Source organism: Coregonus lavaretus (genome assembly GCF_964263955.1).
Source record: "Coregonus lavaretus genome assembly, chromosome: 14".
Taxonomy (NCBI): domain Eukaryota; kingdom Metazoa; phylum Chordata; class Actinopteri; order Salmoniformes; family Salmonidae; genus Coregonus; species Coregonus lavaretus.
The window spans coordinates 51,706,512-51,714,221 of record NC_140001.1 but is presented as its reverse complement, the minus strand read 5'-3'; positions in this window follow the sequence as shown (position 1 = coordinate 51,714,221).

Here is a 7,710-nt window from a genome sequence, read left to right as displayed (position 1 = left end):
GAAAACCCATGATTTTGGACCCTGTTTTCATGCGAAAAGGCTAAAAGAATTGTTTCACGTTTGTTACACTCAAACAGTGTCTCCTGTCATATGCTGATCTGGTCGCAATGTGGATTTGGCCTAAAACATGATTTTGGACAATGTTCATGGAACTCAGCTTAAAACGTACTTGCAGACTTGAAAACCCTTGCCTATTGTAGAGCGCGCCTCCTACTTCCACTACTGAACGAAAACCCATGATTTTGGACCCTGTTTTCATGCGAAAAGGCTAAAAGAATTGTTTCACGTTTGTTACACTCAAACAGTGTCTCCTGTCATATGCTGATCTGGTCGCAATGTGGATTTGGCCTAAAACATGATTTTGGACAATGTTCATGGAACTCAGCTTAAAACGTACTTGCAGACTTGAAAACCCTTGCCTATTGTAGAGCGCGCCTCCTACTTCCAGTGCTGAACGAAAACCCATGATTTTGGACCCTGTTTTCATGCGAAAAGGCTAAAAGAAATGTTTCACGTTTGTTACACTCAAACAGTGTCTCCTCTCATATGCTGAACTGGTCGCATTGTGGATTTTGGTTAAAACATGATTTTGGACAATGTTCATGGAACTCAGCTTAAAACGTACTTGCAGACTTGAAAACCCTTGCCTATTGTAGAGCGCGCCTCCTACTTCCACTGCTGAACGAAAACCCATGATTTTGGACCCTGTTTTCATAAGAAAAGGCTAAAAGAATTGTTTCACGTTTGTTACACTCAAACAGTGTCTCCTATCATATGCTGAACTGGTCGCAATGTGGATTTGGCCTAAAACATGATTTTGGACAATGTTCATGGAACTCAGCTTAAAACGTACTTGCAGACTTGAAAACCCTTGCCTATTGTAGAGCGCGCCTCCTACTTCCACTGCTGAACGAAAACCCATGATTTTGGACCCTGTTTTCATGCAAAAAGGCTAAAAGAAATGTTTCACGTTTGTTACACTCAAACAGTGGCTCCTCTCATATGCTGAACTGGTTGCATTGTGGATTTTGGTTAAAACATGATTTTGGACAATGTTCATGGAACTCAGCTTAAAACGTACTTGCAGACTTGAAAACCCTTGCCTATTGTAGAGCGCGCCTCCTACTTCCACTGCTGAATGAAAACCCATGATTTTGGACCCTGTTTTCATGCAAAATGGCTAAAATAAATGTTTCACGTTTGTTACACACAAACAGTGTCTCCTCTCATATGCTGAACTGGTCGCATTGTGGATTTTGGTTAAAACATGATTTTGGACAATGTTCATGGAACTCAGCTTAAAACGTACTTGCAGACTTGAAAACCCTTGCCTATTGTAGAGCGCACCTCCTACTTCCACTGCTGAACGAAAACCCATGATTTTGGACCCTGTTTTCATGCAAAAAGGCTAAAAGAAATGTTTCACGTTTGTTACACTCAAACAGTGGCTCCTCTCATATGCTGAACTGGTCGCATTGTGGATTTGGCCTAAAACATGATTTTGGACAATGTTCATGGAACTCAGCTTAAAACGTACTTGCAGACTTGAAAACCCTTGCCTATTGTGGAGCGCGCCTCCTACTTCCAGTGCTGAACGAAAACCCATGATTTTGGACCCTGTTTTCATGCAAAATGGCTAAAAGAAATGTTTCACGTTTGTTACACACAAACAGTGTCTCCTCTCATATGCTGAACTGGTCGCATTGTGGATTTTGGTTAAAACATGATTTTGGACAATGTTCATGGAACTCAGCTTAAAACGTACTTGCAGACTTGAAAACCCTTGCCTATTGTAGAGCGCGCCTCCTACTTCCACTACTGAACGAAAACCCATGATTTTGGACCCTGTTTTCATGCGAAAAGGCTAAAAGAATTGTTTCACGTTTGTTACACTCAAACAGTGTCTCCTGTCATATGCTGATCTGGTCGCAATGTGGATTTGGCCTAAAACATGATTTTGGACAATGTTCATGGAACTCAGCTTAAAACGTACTTGCAGACTTGAAAACCCTTGCCTATTGTAGAGCGCGCCTCCTACTTCCAGTGCTGAACGAAAACCCATGATTTTGGACCCTGTTTTCATGCGAAAAGGCTAAAAGAAATGTTTCACGTTTGTTACACTCAAACAGTGTCTCCTCTCATATGCTGAACTGGTCGCATTGTGGATTTTGGTTAAAACATGATTTTGGACAATGTTCATGGAACTCAGCTTAAAACGTACTTGCAGACTTGAAAACCCTTGCCTATTGTAGAGCGCGCCTCCTACTTCCACTGCTGAACGAAAACCCATGATTTTGGACCCTGTTTTCATAAGAAAAGGCTAAAATAATTGTTTCACGTTTGTTACACTCAAACAGTGTCTCCTGTCATATGCTGAACTGGTCGCAATGTGGATTTGGCCTAAAACATGATTTTGGACAATGTTCATGGAACTCAGCTTAAAACGTACTTGCAGACTTGAAAACCCTTGCCTATTGTAGAGCGCGCCTCCTACTTCCACTGCTGAACGAAAACCCATGATTTTGGACCCTGTTTTCATGCAAAAAGGCTAAAAGAAATGTTTCACGTTTGTTACACTCAAACAGTGTCTCCTCTCATATGCTGAACTGGTCGCATTGTGGATTTTGGTTAAAACATGATTTTGGACAATGTTCATGGAACTCAGCTTAAAACGTACTTGCAGACTTGAAAACCCTTGCCTATTGTAGAGCGCACCTCCTACTTCCACTGCTGAACGAAAACCCATGATTTTGGACCCTGTTTTCATGCAAAAAGGCTAAAAGAATTGTTTCACGTTTGTTACACTCAAACAGTGGCTCCTCTCATATGCTGAACTGGTCGCATTGTGGATTTGGCCTAAAACATGATTTTGGACAATGTTCATGGAACTCAGCTTAAAACGTACTTGCAGACTTGAAAACCCTTGCCTATTGTAGAGCGCGCCTCCTACTTCCACTGCTGAACGAAAACCCATGATTTTGGACCCTGTTGTCATGCGAAAAGGCTAAAAAGAAATGTTTCACGCTTGTTACACTCAAACAGTGTCTCCTCTCATATGCTGAACTGGTCGCATTGTGGATTTTGGTTAAAACATGATTTTGGACAATGTTCATGGAACTCAGCTTAAAACGTACTTGCAGACTTGAAAACCCTTGCCTATTGTAGAGCGCGCCTCCTACTTCCACTACTGAACGAAAACCCATGATTTTGGACCCTGTTTTCATGCAAAAAGGCTAAAATAAATGTTTCACGTTTGTTACACTCAAACAGTGGCTCCTCTCATATGCTGAACTGGTCGCATTGTGGATTTGGCCTAAAACATGATTTTGGACAATGTTCATGGAACTCAGCTTAAAACGTACTTGCAGACTTGAAAACCCTTGCCTATTGTAGAGCGCGCCTCCTACTTCCACTACTGAACGAAAACCCATGATTTTGGACCCTGTTTTCATGCGAAAAGGCTAAAAGAATTGTTTCACGTTAGTTACACTCAAACAGTGTCTCCTGTCATATGCTGATCTGGTCGCAATGTGGATTTGGCCTAAAACATGATTTTGGACAATGTTCATGGAACTCAGCTTAAAACGTACTTGCAGACTTGAAAACCCTTGCCTATTGTAGAGCGCGCCTCCTACTTCCACTGCTGAACGAAAACCCATGATTTTGGACCCTGTTTTCATGCAAAAAGGCTAAAAGAAATGTTTCACGTTTGTTACACTCAAACAGTGTCTCCTCTCATATGCTGAACTGGTCGCATTGTGGATTTTGGTTAAAACATGATTTTGGACAATGTTCATGGAACTCAGCTTAAAACGTACTTGCAGACTTGAAAACCCTTGCCTATTGTAGAGCGCGCCTCCTACTTCCACTACTGAACGAAAACCCATGATTTTGGACCCTGTTTTCATGCAAAAAGGCTAAAATAAATGTTTCACGTTTGTTACACTCAAACAGTGGCTCCTCTCATATGCTGAACTGGTCGCATTGTGGATTTGGCCTAAAACATGATTTTGGACAATGTTCATGGAACTCAGCTTAAAACGTACTTGCAGACTTGAAAACCCTTGCCTATTGTAGAGCGCGCCTCCTACTTCCACTACTGAACGAAAACCCATGATTTTGGACCCTGTTTTCATGCGAAAAGGCTAAAAGAATTGTTTCACGTTAGTTACACTCAAACAGTGTCTCCTGTCATATGCTGATCTGGTCGCAATGTGGATTTGGCCTAAAACATGATTTTGGACAATGTTCATGGAACTCAGCTTAAAACGTACTTGCAGACTTGAAAACCCTTGCCTATTGTAGAGCGCGCCTCCTACTTCCACTGCTGAACGAAAACCCATGATTTTGGACCCTGTTTTCATGCAAAAAGGCTAAAAGAAATGTTTCACGTTTGTTACACTCAAACAGTGTCTCCTCTCATATGCTGAACTGGTCGCATTGTGGATTTTGGTTAAAACATGATTTTGGACAATGTTCATGGAACTCAGCTTAAAACGCACTTGCAGACTTGAAAACCCTTGCCTATTGTAGAGCGCGCCTCCTACTTCCACTGCTGAACGAAAACCCATGATTTTGGACCCTGTTTTCATAAGAAAAGGCTAAAAGAATTGTTTCACGTTAGTTACACTCAAACAGTGTCTCCTGTCATATGCTGATCTGGTCGCAATGTGGATTTGGCCTAAAACATGATTTTGGACAATGTTCATGGAACTCAGCTTAAAACGTACTTGCAGACTTGAAAACCCTTGCCTATTGTAGAGCGCGCCTCCTACTTCCACTGCTGAATGAAAACCCATGATTTTGGACCCTGTTTTCATGCGAAAAGGCTAAAAGAAATGTTTCACGTTTGTTACACTCAAACAGTGTCTCCTCTCATATGCTGAACTGGTCGCATTGTGGATTTTGGTTAAAACATGATTTTGGACAATGTTCATGGAACTCAGCTTAAAACGTACTTGCAGACTTGAAAACCCTTGCCTATTGTAGAGCGCGCCTCCTACTTCCACTGCTGATTGAAAACCCATGATTTTGGACCCTGTTTTCATGCAAAATGGCTAAAAGAAATGTTTCACGTTTGTTACACACAAACAGTGTCTCCTCTCATATGCTGAACTGGTCGCATTGTGGATTTTGGTTAAAACATGATTTTGGACAATGTTCATGGAACTCAGCTTAAAACGTACTTGCAGACTTGAAAACCCTTGCCTATTGTAGAGCGCACCTCCTACTTCCACTGCTGAACGAAAACCCATGATTTTGGACCCTGTTTTCATGCAAAAAGGCTAAAATAAATGTTTCACGTTTGTTACACTCAAACAGTGTCTCCTGTCATATGCTGAACTGGTCGCAATGTGGATTTGGCCTAAAACATGATTTTGGACAATGTTCATGGAACTCAGCTTAAAACGTACTTGCAGACTTGAAAACCCTTGCCTATTGTAGAGCGCCCCTCCTACTTCCACTGCTGAACGAAAACCCATGATTTTGGACCCTGTTTTCATGCAAAAAGGCTAAAATAAATGTTTCACGTTTGTTACACTCAAACAGTGGCTCCTCTCATATGCTGAACTGGTCGCATTGTGGATTTGGCCTAAAACATGATTTTGGACAATGTTCATGGAACTCAGCTTAAAACGTACTTGCAGACTTGAAAACCCTTGCCTATTGTAGAGCGCGCCTCCTACTTCCACTACTGAACGAAAACCCATGATTTTGGACCCTGTTTTCATGCAAAAAGGCTAAAAGAAATGTTTCACGTTTGTTACACTCAAACAGTGTCTCCTGTCATATGCTGATCTGGTCGCAATGTGGATTTGGCCTAAAACATGATTTTGGACAATGTTCATGGAACTCAGCTTAAAACGTACTTGCAGACTTGAAAACCCTTGCCTATTGTAGAGCGCGCCTCCTACTTCCACTACTGAACGAAAACCCATGATTTTGGACCCTGTTTTCATGCGAAAAGGCTAAAATAATTGTTTCACGTTTGTTACACTCAAACAGTGGCTCCTGTCATATGCTGATCTGGTCGCAATGTGGATTTGGCCTAAAACATGATTTTGGACAATGTTCATGGAACTCAGCTTAAAACGTACTTGCAGACTTGAAAACCCTTGCCTATTGTAGAGCGCGCCTCCTACTTCCACTGCTGAATGAAAACCCATGATTTTGGACCCTGTTTTCATGCAAAATGGCTAAAAGAAATGTTTCACGTTTGTTACACACAAACAGTGTCTCCTCTCATATGCTGAACTGGTCGCATTGTGGATTTTGGTTAAAACATGATTTTGGACAATGTTCATGGAACTCAGCTTAAAACGTACTTGCAGACTTGAAAACCCTTGCCTATTGTAGAGCGCACCTCCTACTTCCACTGCTGAACGAAAACCCATGATTTTGGACCCTGTTTTCATGCGAAAAGGCTAAAAGAATTGTTTCACGTTAGTTACACTCAAACAGTGTCTCCTGTCATATGCTGATCTGGTCGCAATGTGGATTTGGCCTAAAACATGATTTTGGACAATGTTCATGGAACTCAGCTTAAAACGTACTTGCAGACTTGAAAACCCTTGCCTATTGTAGAGCGCGCCTCCTACTTCCACTGCTGAACGAAAACCCATGATTTTGGACCCTGTTTTCATGCGAAAAGGCTAAAAGAAATGTTTCACGTTTGTTACACTCAAACAGTGTCTCCTCTCATATGCTGAACTGGTCGCATTGTGGATTTTGGTTAAAACATGATTTTGGACAATGTTCATGGAACTCAGCTTAAAACGTACTTGCAGACTTGAAAACCCTTGCCTATTGTAGAGCGCGCCTCCTACTTCCACTGCTGAACGAAAACCCATGATTTTGGACCCTGTTTTCATAAGAAAAGGCTAAAAGAATTGTTTCACGTTAGTTACACTCAAACAGTGTCTCCTGTCATATGCTGATCTGGTCGCAATGTGGATTTGGCCTAAAACATGATTTTGGACAATGTTCATGGAACTCAGCTTAAAACGTACTTGCAGACTTGAAAACCCTTGCCTATTGTAGAGCGCGCCTCCTACTTCCACTGCTGAACGAAAACCCATGATTTTGGACCCTGTTTTCATGCGAAAAGGCTAAAAGAAATGTTTCACGTTTGTTACACTCAAACAGTGTCTCCTCTCATATGCTGAACTGGTCGCATTGTGGATTTTGGTTAAAACATGATTTTGGACAATGTTCATGGAACTCAGCTTAAAACGTACTTGCAGACTTGAAAACCCTTGCCTATTGTAGAGCGCGCCTCCTACTTCCACTGCTGATTGAAAACCCATGATTTTGGACCCTGTTTTCATGCAAAATGGCTAAAAGAAATGTTTCACGTTTGTTACACACAAACAGTGTCTCCTCTCATATGCTGAACTGGTCGCATTGTGGATTTTGGTTAAAACATGATTTTGGACAATGTTCATGGAACTCAGGTTAAAACGTACTTGCAGACTTGAAAACCCTTGCCTATTGTAGAGCGCGCCTCCTACTTCCACTGCTGAACGAAAACCCATGATTTTGGACCCTGTTTTCATAAGAAAAGGCTAAAAGAATTGTTTCACGTTTGTTACACTCAAACAGTGTCTCCTGTCATATGCTGAACTGGTCGCAATGTGGATTTGGCCTAAAACATGATTTTGGACAATGTTCATGGAACTCAGCTTAAAACGTACTTGCAGACTTGAAAAC